Below are 15,408 nucleotides of genomic sequence, written 5' to 3'. Positions count from 1 at the left end.
TCTTTTGGTATTCACACTATGAATATGTGTAACATCACGTTCGAGATTCATCAAAAATAAACCATTGACCAGCGGGGCACGACCATAAAACATATCTCTCAAATAAATAGAACAACCATTATTCTCGGATTTAAATGAGTAGCCATCTCGAATTAGACGAGATCCAGATACAATGTTCATGCTCAAAGCTGGCACTAAATAACAATTATTGAGGTTTAAAACTAATCCCGTAGGTAGATGCAGAGGTAGCGTGCCGACGGCGATCACATCGACCTTGGAACCATTCCCGACGCGCATCGTCACCTCGTCCTTCGCCAGTCTTCGTTTATTCCATAGTTCCTGTTTTGAGTTACAAATATGAGCAACCGCACCGGTATCAAATACCCAGGAGCTACTACGAGTACTGGTAAGGTACACATCAATTACATGTACATCACATATACCTTTGGCGTTGCCGGCCTTCTTGTCCGCTAAGTATTTGGGGCAGTTCCGCTTCCAGTGACCACTTCCCTTGCAATAAAAGCACTCAGTTTCAGGCTTGGGTCCATTCTTTGACTTCTTCCCAGTAACTGGCTTACCGGGCGCGGCAACTCCCTTGCCGTCCTTCTTAAAGTTCTTCTTACCCTTGCCCTTCTTGAACTTAGTGGTTTTATTCACCATCAACACTTGATGTTCTTTTCTGATCTCCCCCTCCGCTGATTTCAGCATTGAATATACCTCAGAAATGGTCTTTTCCATCCCCTGCATATTGAAGTTCATCACAAAGCTCTTGTAGCTTGGTGGAAGCGACTGGAGGATTCTGTCAATGACCGCGTCATCCGGGAGATTAACTCCCAGCTGGGATAAGCGGTTGTGTAACCCAGACATTCTGAGTATGTGCTCACTAACAGAACTATTCTCCTCCATTTTACAGCTGAAGAACTTGTCGGAGACTTCATATCTCTCGACCCGGGCATGAGCTTGGAAAACCATTTTCAGCTCCTCGAACATCTCATATGCTCCATGTTTCTCAAAACGCTTTTGGAGACCCGGTTCTACGCTGTAAAGCATGCCGCACTGAACGAGGGAGTAATCATCAGCACGCTGCTGCCAAGCGTTCATAACGTCTAGGTTCTCTGGGATTGGTGCATCACCTAGCGGTGCTTCTAAGACATAATCTTTCTTGGCTACTATGAGGATGATCCTCAGGTTCCGGACCCAGTCCGTATAGTTGCTGCCATCATCTTTCAGCTTGGTTTTCTCTAGGAACGCGTTGAAATTGAGGACAACGTTGGCCATTAGATCTACAAGACATAGTGTAAAGATTTTAGACTAAGTTCATGATAATTAAGTTCATCTAATCAAATTACATAATGAACTCCCACTCAGATAGACATCCCTCTAGTCATCTAAGTGAAACATGATCCGAGTTAACTAGGCCGTGTCCGATCATCACGTGAGACGGACTAGTCAAGATCGGTGAACATCTCCATGTTGATCGTATCTTCTATACGACTCATGCTCGACCTTTCGGTCCTCCGTGTTCCAAGGCCATGTCTGTACATGCTAGGCTTGTCAAGTCAACCTAAGTGTATTGCGTGTGTTCCGAGAGGCCATGTCTGTACATGCTAGGCTCGTCAACACCCGTTGTATGCGAACGTTAGAATCTATCACACCCGATCATCACGTGGTGCTTCGAAACAACGAACCTTCGCAACGGTGCACAGTTAGGGGGAACACTTTCTTGAAATTATCATAAGGGATCATCTTACTTACTACCGTCGTTCTAAGCAAATAAGATGCAAAAACATGATAAACATCACATGCAATCAAATAGTGACATGATATGGCCAATATCATTATGCTCCTTTGATCTCCATCTTCGGGGCACCATGATCATCTTCGTCACCGGCATGACACCATGATCTTCATCATCATGATCTCCATCATTGTGTCTTCATGAAGTCGTCACGCCAACGATTACTTCTACTTCTATGGCTAACGCGTTTAGCAACAAAGTAAAGTAATTTACATGGCGTTATTCAATGACACGCAGGTCATACAAAATAATAAAGACAACTCCTATGGCTCCTGCCGGTTGTCATACTCATCGACATGCAAGTCGTGATTCCTATTACAAGAATATGATCAATCTCATACATCACATATATCATTCATCACATCTTCTGGCCATATCACATCACATAGCACTTGCTGCAAAAACAAGTTAGACGTCCTCTAATTGTTGTTGCAAGTTTTTACGTGGCTTGTATAGGTTTCTAGCAAGAACGTTTCTTACCTACGTAAAACCACAACGTGATTTGCCAATTTCTATTTACCCTTCATAAGGACCCTTTTCACCGAGTCCGTTCCGACTAAAGTAGGAGAGACAGACACCCGCTAGCCACCTTATGCAACTAGTGCATGTCAGTCGGTGGAACCTGTCTCACGTAAGCGTACGTGTAAGGTCGGTCCGGGCCGCTTCATCCTACAATGCCGCCGAAACAAGAAACGACTAGTAGCGGCAAGAAAAATTGGCAACATCAACGCCCACAACTTCTTTGTGTTCTACTCGTGCATAGTAAGTACGCATAGGCCTGGCTCTGATACCACTGTTGGGAATCGTAGCATAATTTTAAAATTTTCCTACGCTCACCAAGATGCATCTATGGAGTATACTAGCAACGAGGGGAAAGGAGTGCATCTACATACCCTTGTAGATCGCGAGCGGAAGCGTTTCAATGAACGTGGATGACGGAGTCGTACTCGCCGTGATTCAAATCACCGATGACCGAGTGCCGAACGGACGGCACCTCCGCGTTCAACACACGTACGGTGCAGCGACGTCTCCTCCTTCTTGATCCAGCAAGGGGGAAGGAGAGGTTGATGGAGATCCAGCAGCACGACGGCGTGGTGGTGGATGTAGCGGGTCTCGGCAGGGCTTCGCCGAGCTTCTGCGAGAGGGAGAGGTGTAGCAGGGGAGGAGGGAGGCGCCCAAGGCTGTTATGCTGCTGCCCTCCCTCCCCCCTTTATATAGGCCCCCTGGGAGGGGGGCGCCGGCCAAGATCCATCTGATGGGGGGGGGGGGGGCGGCCAAGGGGGAGACTTGCCCCCCAAGGCAAGTGGGGCGCCCCCCCCACCCTAGGGTTTCCAACCCTAGGCGCAGGGGGGAGGCCCATGGGGGGGCGCCCAGCCCACTAGGGGCTAGTTCCCTTCCCACTTTAGCCCACGGGGCCCTCCGGGATAGGTGGCCCCACCCGGTGGACCCCCGGGACCCTTCCGGTGGTCCCGGTACAATACCGGTAACCCCCGAAACTTTCCCGGTGGCCGAAACTTGACTTCCTGTATATAATTCTTCACCTCCGGACCATTCCGGAACTCCTCGTGACGTCCGGGATCTCATCCGGGACTCCGAACAACTTTCGGGTTTCCGCATACACATATCTCTACAACCCTAGCGTCACCGAACCTTAAGTGTGTAGACCCTACGGGTTCGGGAGACATGCAGACATGACCGAGACGCCTCTCCGGTCAATAACCAACAGTGGGATCTGGATACCCATGTTGGCTCCCACATGTTCCACGATCATCTCATCGGATGAACCACGATGTCGAGGATTCAATCAATCCCGTATACAATTCCCTTTGTCAATCGGTATGTTACTTGCCCGAGATTCGATCGTCGGTATCCCAATACCTTGTTCAATCTCGTTACCGGCAAGTCTCTTTACTCGTACCGCAATACATGATACCGTGACTAACGCCTTAGTCACATTGAGCTCATTATGATGATGCATTACCGAGTGGGCCCAGAGATACCTCTCCGTCACACGGAGTGACAAATCCCAGTCTCGATCCGTGCCAACCCAACAGACACTTTCGAAGATACCCGTAGTGCACCTTTATAGTCACCCAGTTACGTTGTGATGTTTGGTACACCCAAAGCACTCCTACGGTGTCCGGGAGTTGCACGATCTCATGGTCTAAGGAAAAGATACTTGACATTGGAAAAGCTCTAGCAAACGAAACTACACGATCTTTTATGCTATGCTTAGGATTGGGTCCTGTCCATCACATCATTCTCCTAATGATGTGATCCCTGTTATCAATGACATCCAATGTCCATAGTCAGGAAACCACGACTATCTGTTGATCAACGAGCTAGTCAACTAGAGGCTTACTAGGGACACGTTGTGGTCTATGTATTCACACATGTATTACGATTTCCGGATAACACAATTATAGCATGAACAATAGACAATTATCATGAACAAAGAAATATAATAATAACCATTTATTATTGCCTCTAGGGCATATTTCCAACAGGCGGTCCTCAACCATTAGTGGTAGACCTCAAGGCAGCCTCCAAAACTTTACTAACTTTCTGGGGTAATTCATGAGTTGATTCCTCACTGGAGACCCCCTATCCGCCTATGAATCTCCAATCTCCAAGAGTAACAAATGCTCAATGAAATCAAAGGAGAACTCAATTTAGTTTGGCTAAAACGTAGGTAGGGAGCCCCTTTATCTTTTCCCTCAAAGGTGTGAATTGTTTTGATGGAGGAAAATGGAGGATTTGAGGCTTTCTAGATGCCACTTGGAGAAGATGAAGTGAGCTTATATAGGCCCACACACAAAAGTGACCGTTGGAAGTGCATAACATATTTCCAAAGTGATCGTTGTACTCCGAAAGAGATGTCGGATTTGGTAGTGTTTGGAAGTAGCCTCCAGATGTTTCGGACCGAATTTCCAGGCAGTGTAAGAGAAGCCAATTTGATTGTTCATGATGGAACCTTAGGCTATTCAATGGCATATGATGTGTATGATGTAAGAAACAAGATGTGTGTATTTCAAATGTACCAAAGAAGCATGAGTTTCACCATCATTTCATTGAGCACCCCTCTTAATAGTGTGGTTTTCCTATACTTTAAAAAATGTAAAATGGTATGATCATTGAGCATACCACCATCCTTTCTCTTTGACAATTATATTAGGGGTCCACATCCACCTTTGCTTCAACCTTTTTGACTAATCCATCTTGTATAAACTTAGCACACAAGATTAGTCTTCAATTCATATTGGCATTATCGCCAAAACCGACTTAGGTAGAGAATTGCACTTTCACCCCCTCTTATTTTGCACCTGTACCAACTAGACCTTATGCAACAAGAGCTAGTACTGCAAGGCCCACCAAATCCCCAATTCTGCTAGAGCACAACCAACTTCCTCTGTACCTACTCCACCTCGAGCTGCTTCTGCACCTGCTCCACCTCCAATAAGAGTTTCAACAACAGTAGCTTCAATAGCTGGAACTGGTACCTTTACATCAAGAGAGAGAAGAATTCCATCTGCACCTACCAAAAACATAAGGTCTTCTACTACCTCTCCAACCAAAACACGAGAAATGCAAGAGAAGCAAGAGATACATTTAGAGCTTTCAATGCACCGAGACCTTCTAGTTCATCTGGTGTGCAGGTTGGGCCAAAGAGGAAGATGATGCCAAATAGTAGGATGATGTTGTATTTCACCGCAAATGTGGGAACTATTAACTATGTTATTGTTGTTGAGATCTGTCCTAAAACTATTTGTCTGTCCTGTTGAGCTTGAGCTTGCTATTTGTCTGTGATGTTGCTATTGAACTATCCTAAAACTATTTATGTGTGTGTATGTGATGTACTGAACTTGAGCATGTCGGTATTGAGCTTGCTATTTGTTTGTGATGTTATTGTTGAACAGTCCCAAAACTATTTGTGTGTGTGATGTACTCAACTTGATCATGTATGTATTGATGTTCGACTTGAACTTGTCAAACTATCATACTATCATGCTGGTGTTTTTTGTGTAGACTGAGATCATGTTGTTAGTTATTTGATAGTGTTCTTTCTAATTTGATATACACAGAACAAATGTTACATGTCTAGTCAAAAGTGCTACATGTGTGATCACAAGAAGCTTTAAATTAATGGTGTGACGCTACATCGCCGATACATAGTTTTATACATAGGTTAATCACAAAATTTCATTTGATAACAAACATTCATACATAGGTTCATCACAAAGATTCATTTGATCACAAAGGTTCATACGTTGGTTCATCTCAAAGATCCATTTGACCACAAAGATCCATACAAGAAAGATTCACACATTGGTCCAACATGCGCTAAACGAGAGTTACATGATCATGGGTACAAGAAAGACAGTCAGCGCGCCCTGGTAGCGGGATGTGGAGAAAAGTCACCCTCTCTCCTCGCTAAACGGATGATTTACTCGTATGTTCGATTGGATCACTAGGGATCACACGCTCAAACTCATCGCGAGTGAAGTGCTCCAGGATCATGTCTAACAGGCGTCACATGTACTCCAAGGATTAGCCGTGGGGTGGGGCTGGTCTACAACGAGCGGTGGGGTCGTGCCTGGCGTCGAGCTCAACGGAGAGAGAGAGAGAGAGAGAGAGAGAGAGAGAGAGAGAGGAATGGGCGACTGAGAGCAGACTGAGAGGCGGGGCGACGGCTCGGGCCGTTTTGACCTGGTCTGACCGGACCGAGCGGATCTGATGACGGGCGTTTGGTCGGTTTTTAAGCAAATAGTAATTTGAGTTTTTTTTAAACGAGAGCCAAACTCGTGGTAGGTATCAGAAACAAAAAAAAGTGGTACTTTTATGACGTCCTAACATTGAGACCGGTAGTTTTTGTTATTTACTTGATATGAATTGTAACTTCCGTAGGTACGCTTGTATTTCTTTCAGAATTTTTTGAACCAAAAAATTGATTTTTGAAAATTTCAAATTTCAAGCTCCATGGAGCTCGAGTTCCACTACCAATTTCCGTCAGAAGTATCCGTTTCAGTCATTATACGTGGTCTCAGTTATATTCCCTCACACATTTCCATGCGTGCAAAGTTGAGTCGTCGATCGACAGAGATATCACGGAATCTAGCTAGCATGAGTGCTATAGCATCACGATCCACTGGTCCCGGTCAATATTGTTGGCATGCATCCTGTCTTACTGAAAGGAATTGATTAAACATTATTGCTCTTCACATGGCTTCTAGAACGGTGAATTGGACGGATTCACCTGGTTGTAGAAGACTGACGTGGCTAGCTAATCAATTTACCTTTGTCCACAGAAAAGCTACCTTAATTTACCTGACCGGTGAAGGCTTGATCCGGAGCGGCCGAATAGGGCCTTTTCACTCGGGACAAGAGACGCCGGGCATCATTTCGCCGTCGCCCTGGTCAAAACTCTTGGGTAGATTTATAAAGTCTCCGTGCTTCTCACGTCCGCGAAACCGCTGGTCAAGTCTATTCTGGTAGCACAGATTATCTGAAAGTGACCCGATCGATGAGATTGCGTCTGCTTGTTTGATTGGTCGATTGATCACATGTTATTTCCGTAGAAAATATTTTCAATCTGAACAACTATTTTCATCAACACAAAGGGTGGTATTAAAATTCTCGATCTTGAATTCTCGTAACATTATAGAGTTGCAACTTTAGAGTGACGAAACAGGGTTTCCCCCACTTTGTATTACAAAGCAAACCTCACCGATACAAGCAGATAGGTGCTGGGGCGGAAGCAGCACAAGCACGCCCAAAAAAATGAAAGAGAAAAAGAAAAGAAATAAATGCTGACACTGGCGGATCAACAAAAACGAAGAAGCTTCGCGACCGCCGCGCCCACCGAGGATCCTCCACTAAGCTCCTATACTCCGAAGCGCCGGTACCAATCAACACCTCCAAGAAGGGACGCGATGATGACGACGCTGCTGCCAAGGGTTTACCCCGGTACGCGACGAGGAAAGAGGAAGGGTACCTCCGACGCCCTCCAGGAAGGTTCGGCGACATCCTCAGGCACCACCGCGTCGGAGTCGGCTCGGCCGACAGGGATTTCTCCCGATCCCAACCTTCACCTCGGGCGCTCCCGGGCACGCCATCGAACAAACCACCACTCTGCGCCAAAACGGCCTTGAAGCTTCCGCGTCGTCTCACCACGGCACCGCGAAAGGGGCCTGCACAACGAAGAAGAGGAGCCGGGACTCACGACAGTAGCATCGTCGGCACGCGGGAGGGCCCAACCTCCACCGTCAACGACGGTAATCGACCGGACGTGACAGCAGGAGCATACCGGTCCCGTGGGCCCACAGGTCCGGCCGGGTCCTCAGAAGCCCGTAAAGCTCCGACCTTCACGCTACAGAAGGCATGCCGTCGGCGCCACCACCTCGAGTCCGAGCCACTCCTCCTCTGCGCCACACAGAGAACGTCGAAGCCACGCAAATGGCCAGCCCGCTAGGACCCAGACGGGGCCGGGAGGGCCCAGATCTGGGCCGGGGGCGCGCCGTCGGCCACCGCACGTCACCACGCCGCCCTGCCGCCAAGGGCAGCACCGCCACCGCACGCACCGCCGGCGGCCGCCGTCGGGTCGCCGGGCCGCCGCCCAGCCGAGTAGCACCGCCGCCGTCACCTGCCCCGGGAAGGAGACGAGCGCGCGGGGACAGAAGGGCCCGCCGCCGCCGGCACCACCCGGGCCAGCACCGGGGGCACCCGCTGGCGGCGGTGGGGGAGATCCCACGGAGGTGGGGGCCGAGAGGAAGGGGAGGGGCGCCGCCCCGGCCACCTCCCGGGGAGGCGACATAGGGGTGGGAACGAGAGGGGGAGGGGGAAGAGGGGGCGGGATGGGCCGAGGCGCGCGCGCCGGCGGCCGGCGGCGGCGGGAGGGGGCTAGGGCGCCGCCGCCGGCGGCGGAAACCCTAGCGGGAGGGTGCGGGTCGGGAGCGGGTCGGGCTACTCCTCGTACTACTACCAACAACTCCCGCTCCGCTGCCACTAGTCCTTACAAGTTTAGAGTAACTCCAGTAGAGTCGTCATATATACCCGAACGCCATTATAGTTGTTAATATAATGATTAAACTAAAATGACACACTAACAAAATCGTCATACGGCTCTCGATCGTCATAATTTATCAAGCTTGCTCCACAAACAAGCTCGCAGCCATGGCTGCGAAGGGCTAGTATGGAGTTCCCTCCAAACCCAACCGTTGGCGCGGGAGGTAAGTTTCAGCTTCTTCATCACGCCATGTGAAATATTTAAAGCAGCTCGGCCTTTCACACACCAGCAGCAACGAAATTTGAAGCAGCCTAGCCCCCCGCTGGATGCTACTCCCTCCTTTCCGGTTTATAAGGCTTATCTCAAAATTTTAGTTTTTTCATTTTATAAGGCTCAATTTGGTTGTTTCCCATCACATGTTCAGATTCCAAGGTGCATTAAATCATTGCATGCAAGTATTAAGAGAAAATTGACCAATGCATGTAATTTATGCATGCATGCATTGCAATTAATGCATTGGTAAACATACTTTTTTGAGAAAAACAAGAGCATTAATTGGGTGCTTTTGCAAAATACAAAAAGTATTCCACCACTCATCATCTATCTTGGTTGGTAAGATTTTTGAATTGAGCCTTATAAACCGGACGACTAGTTGGAAAGGAGGGAGTATCATGCATGGATCATGGATGTACCGGACGACTAAAGCTAAACTAGGCTTCCCGGTTTTTATGGTCAATGGAGATGTAAGAGTTGGTTGAATGATTCTGGTCAGTGCTGCTGCTTTAGTTTGAAGAGTTGAGGTTTACTGTATGTATTTAAGATCACCTCTAGACGATCCCCTAAAAATCTTTAGAGAAATAAATTTGAGAGGTAGCCGCACCTAGCCAAACGATTAAAAGTTAGAGTAAAATTTCAGAAGTTATTTCCAAAAGGCAGTCCAGGTCTCTTATTTTTACTCCTTCGGCGCCACTTCTGATATATTTTGCTCTTCTTCTTCTCTCGTCCGCCGTCGCCTGCCATCCACCACCCTGATGACCAGAAAAATGGTACCCCAACGCCCCCTCAACTCCGGCGACCCTTGCCGGCGTTGGATTCTCGCTGGCGGCAACAAATTTGGAGTTTTTTTGGGCGATTCTCTGCTCGTGCGTGTGCGTGCTTGTGTGTGTTGCTTCTGCGTGCGTGCGTGTTGTGCTGCACCTGCTGCTGCGTGTATGCGTCCAGCCTTCCCTCACCTTTCCAATGGCCTATCTCGGCCCGCCGTTGTCATCATCCAGGCTAGTCCGAAAGAAATAAGAAAGGAGAAGAAAAGATGAAGAGAGACTTCCATGTGAGGTCAGTTCGTTTAAGTTAAATTTTAGGGCTCAATTTCTCTTCAAGTTATAAGGAATTAAGTTTACGAAGGCATATAAAAAGTTACATATAAGAGATCGGGCTACATGCTCAGAACCGGTCGGGACAGACGCAGAATAGGCAGAATTCTATCGCTAATGAGTCGCATGCTCCGCCCCGAGGCCAGTGGGGAGACGATGGTTATGATGCGTATGGAGATGGACAACATCGTGGTTCCTCTTCCACGGGAGGAGGTCGTGGTTACGCCTGGCAGAGTGACGGGTCTACTGAGAGACCGTTCCTCGGTCCTCCAGGTGGATTTGTAGAAGGAGCCTCAGGTCCGGACAACCGCCAGAGAGGTGGCTACCGCGGACATCGTGGTGGTCGGGGTGGTGGCCGTGGGAGGTATCGCCGACAGCCTCCGCTCCCGGCTGTTGTTGACCATGCGGCGGCAGTAGTGGAGACCGATCACGCTCAGTCTACGGATCTCACTACCCAGGCGATGGATGTGGTGACGGCCCTGGCCAATGTTGAGGTCCCTGCGTCTGGGACGGTGGCTGAGGTTGCTGACAGGTCTGATACTGAGAGGGCGGCCAAATGGGCGCGTAAGAAAGAAAGGATGCTTTGCTACCGTTGTGGTGAGAAGGGCCACTTCATTGTTGAGTGCGTGGCGGAGCTGTGTGAGTCGTGTGGCAAGCCAGCACATGCATCGGGGGATTGCCCGTTTTTGCGTGACCAGGCTCCGGCTCTGACAATGTATGGAGTATATTGTGCGGAGCTGATGTTCTTTGAGTCCCCGGCCGCGAGAGAGATTCCGGAGGAGACACAGAGCTTGACCACCGGGATTGTGAAAGCGACCCAGGGTGAGGTAACTGAGGCTCAGATTGTGCGGAGGCTTCAGGAGCTGGCACCGGGTGATTTCCAATGGGAGTTGGTTAGTCTCGAGGACAATGTCTTCAGGGTGGATTTCCCCACTGTGGATGATTTGCAGAGACTGCTGAGCTTCGGTCTGTGTAGAGTTCCTGGCACTAAGTGCATCCTGGAGTTTCACGAGTGGAAGAAGGTGGAGCCTAAGGGCAAACCACTTACGCAGGTCTGGTTGAGGTTTTTGGGGGCCCCCTCCAAACCGTTGCAGGATGTTCGTGTTGTGGCCAGCATGGGTATTATGGTTGGGAAAACGGAAAAAGTAGATATGGCCTTTACCCGAGCTAATGGAGTGGCCCGGCTTCTAGTAAGCGTTCTGGACATTGAGTTTGTACCTGATAAGGTCAACTGGACTTATAGGGGAGAGGTTTTCCCGCTCGAGATTGAGTTTGAGGACACTGATCTGTTTGCTGAGGCCATTAATGGGAATGATGTGGATATGCACGAGGGGGACGACAGTGCGGGAGCCAGGGGGGCACCGACTGATGAGTCGACGAGGGAGGGGTCTAACGGTTCTGGCCCTGATGCTCAGTTGCCCGGGGTTGGGTCCGGGGTCGAGCCGGCACCTTCACCATCGGTGCCTATGACTTCGCTGAGGTTTGGGTCCTTCGAGCCAGCCTCTGCCCCTCCCAGACTTTGGAGCGACAGGGTGGTTTCTGATGATGTGTTTGAGCATACGCTCCCTTTGTTGGAGTTCGAGGGAGCTGGCGGGTCCTTGGCTGGACTTTTGGTGACGGCATCGTCGCCGAGGACTTTGGTTGGAGTTGGGGACGTTGAGCCTGTGGTTGCTTCTACTCCCCTTGCTTCACCTGTGGTCGAGGTTCCGGAGATGATGTCTATGCCCGAGTTGGGGCTTGGGGGAGGGGAGTCGGGGCAGGTGGCCTCGACAACTCCCATCCCTTTTCGTCGCCGGTGATGCCCGTCTTGGAGGCGTCGGCAGGTGCTGCGCGAGGTGGTCCGAGGCAGGTGGCCTCGGCTATCTCGTCCCCGGTGACGGCGACGGCGTCCGCGCCTCCAGTGGCGCTGGGGGGGAGGGTTCGGGGCAGGTGGCCCTGGCTCCTCCTTCTTCTGCGGCGGTCAGGAGGACCGCCTCTCCGACGACGCCGGCGCGCTACTCGGCGCCGAGGGGTGGGGCGGGAGGAGGGCTTGGGCAGGCGGCCCACGCCCCTCTATCTCCCGACTCGCCCGCGGCTCAGGGCCTCGGTGTGAGCCACTTCTCCGTGGGGCATGGGAGCCCCCAGCCGCCTACTCCAGTGACCTCGGTTGACCCTTTGAGGGATTCAGCGCGAGGCTTTACTAGGGAGGAGGTCGTTGCTTTCGGCGGGATCCCTGACCCGGTCTCGGCGGGGAGACGGATGAGTGCTCGCATTCAGGACTTTCCGGAGGTTGATGATATGCAGCAGCGGTGCGCTATGAGGGCGGCCAAGCTTCATGATGCTGCGATCTCTACTGGTATGTCCGTCAACATATCTAATTCTTTATTGCATTTTTCTAATGAGGAGATTATAAATAATGCAAACCAATTAGGAGTTTCGCTAGGGGCTACGGATAGTGAGATTTCCAATTCGGTGAATGATCTTTTAGATTTGGAGGCGGAGCGTGCCTTAGAGACAATTCGTAATCTCGCATCGGTAAAACCTATGAATGATGATGAGATTGATGCGTTAGGGGTCCGAGTGCTGGATAATCTGTGTGTGGATCTAGTACCATCCAACCATGAGTCTGAGGATGATGATGTGCCCCTCGATGATGCATTTGTTAGTACTGTTGAACCCGGTTATGAGGACCGGGTAACTGAACCTAGTAAACCAAAGCGCAAGTGGAAGCGGAAGATTTATCCCGATTCTGCAGTTCGTAGGAGTGCTAGGATTCGAACCACCAAATTTTTTATGATGATCTATGAAAGGAATCTTCTGGAATAGCAGAGGTTTGAAGGACTTGGCTAAAAGAAGGTTTCTGACTGAGGCATCTTTGGAGCATCGTTTAGATTTTATTGCTCTTTTGGAAACTGGTCGAGCTAACTTTGCGCCCCAGTTTCTTTCCTCTCTTGTGGGTGGTGTTGATTTCGATTGGCATTGTTTCCCCCCACGAGGAAGATCGGGTGGTATCTTGCTGGGTGTGAGATGCGACTCGCTTGAAGTCCGAAGTGTAGTGATGGGCGACTTCGCGGTTAAGTTTCGAGTCAGGTCTAAAGTAGATGGTTTCAACTGGGCTTTGGTGGCAGTTTATGGTGCCGCACAGCCCGAGCTTAAACCGGAGTTTCTGGCGGACCTTGTTCGAATCTGTGGGTCAGAGCAGCTCCCAATTTTAGTTGGGGGTGATTTCAATATCATTAGGAGGAGAGAGGAGAAAAACAATGATAACTTCGACGGCAGGTGGTCGTTTATGTTCAATACCATTATTGAAAGCTTGGATCTGAGGGAGATTGAGCTTTCTGGTAGAAAGTTTACCTGGGCTAATGCTTTGCCAAACCCGACTTATGAAAAGCTTGATCGAGTTCTCGCGAGCGTGGAGTGGGAACAGAAGTTCCCTCTTGTAACGGTTCAAGCTCTCTCGCGGGGCATATCCGATCACACTCCCCTGTTCGTGGATTCTGGTGAGCCGAGCCACGTGGGGAACAAAAACACCTTTTCATTCGAGATGGCCTGGTTCGAACGCGAAGGATTCTTGGACCTGATTGCCAGGGAATGGGCTAAGGGTGCAGGAGGGAGGACTTCGGTCGAGCGCTGGCAGAATAAGATTAGGAATTTGAGAAGTTTCTTACGGGGTTGGGCTAAGCACCTTAGTGGGGTGTATAAGATTGAAAAGGAAAGGCTCCTTTCTCTTGTACAGGCCCTAGACATAAAGGCCGAATCCACGATTTTGCTGCCAGCTGAGCTTCAGGTTAAATCTGAGGCAGAGAAGCGGTTGAAAGAACTTCTCCGTGAAGAAGAACTGAAGTGGGCGTTGCGGGCTAAGGTCCGCAGAGTGGTCCAAGGGGACGCGAATACTCAATTCTTCCACTTGATTGCTAATGGTAAGCACAGAAAGAAGAGGATTTTTCAACTTGAGCAAGATGAGGGAACCATTTTAGGACAGGACAACCTCAAAACCTATATAACTGAGTATTATAGGCAGTTGTTTGGACCGCCGGAGGACAGCTGTGTGTTCCTCGACGAGTCCAGGACTGAGGATGTAACTGAACTGTCGGCTGTTGATAATGATATTCTGGTTGCCCCGTTCTCTGAGAAGGAGGTGTTTGATGCTATTGCACAGATGAAAAATAATAAGGCTCCTGGACCGGATGGTTTCCCGGTTGAGTTCTACAAAAAGTGCTGGCACATTATTAAGGGGGATTTGCTACCTATGTTTCATGATCTTTTCTCTGGACAGCTTCACTTATTTCACTTGAACTTTGGAACTATCACACTGCTCCCTAAGAAAACGGATGCTGTGAGAATTGAGCAGTTCAGGCCGATCTGCCTTCTCAATGTTAGTTTCAAAATTTTCACCAAGGTCGGGACTAATAGGCTCACACAGATTGCGCATTCTGTGGTGCAACAATCCCAAACTGCTTTCATGCCGGACAGAAACATCCTTGAAGGGGTGGTCGTCCTTCATGAAACGCTCCATGAAATCCATTCAAAAAAATTAGATGGAGTAATTTTTAAGGTGGATTTCGAGAAAGCGTACGATAAGGTCAAATGGTCATTCCTTCAACAGGCATTGCGTATGAAAGGTTTTGATGAAGCCTGGCGCCGCCAGGTTGAATCATTTACGCAAAAAGGTAGTGTGGGAATTAAAGTGAATGACGATATTGGTCGTTACTTCCAGACACATAAAGGCCTAAGACAAGGAGATCCGATGTCCCCTATACTGTTTAACATTGTGGTTGATATGTTAGCAATTTTGATAGGAAGGGCTAAGGAGAATGGTCAAGTAGGTGGCTTGGTACCTCATCTTGTTGATGGAGGTGTATCCATCCTGCAGTACGCTGATGATACAATCATCTTTATGGAGCATGACTTGGCCAAGGCGAGAAATATGAAGCTGGTGTTATGCCTTTTCGAACAATTGACCGGGTTAAAGATTAACTTTCATAAGAGCGAGTTGTTCTGCTTTGGTAGAGCCAAGGATGAACAGGACGCTTATAGGCAATTGTTCGGGTGCGAGTTGGGGGAGTTACCTTTCTCTTACTTAGGTATCCCGATCCACCATCGAAGGCTGACGAACAAAGAATGGAAGTGCGTCGAAGACCGATTTGAGAAAAAGCTGAGTTGCTGGAAGGGCAAGCTAATGTCATACGGTGGCCGATTAATTCTGATAAATTCGGTTCTCACGAGTATGCCTATGTTTCTCTTATCGTTCTTTGAAG

Source organism: Triticum aestivum, chromosome 7D (genome assembly GCF_018294505.1).
Source record: "Triticum aestivum cultivar Chinese Spring chromosome 7D, IWGSC CS RefSeq v2.1, whole genome shotgun sequence".
Taxonomy (NCBI): Eukaryota; Viridiplantae; Streptophyta; class Magnoliopsida; order Poales; family Poaceae; genus Triticum; species Triticum aestivum.
This window is presented reverse-complemented; position numbering follows the sequence as displayed.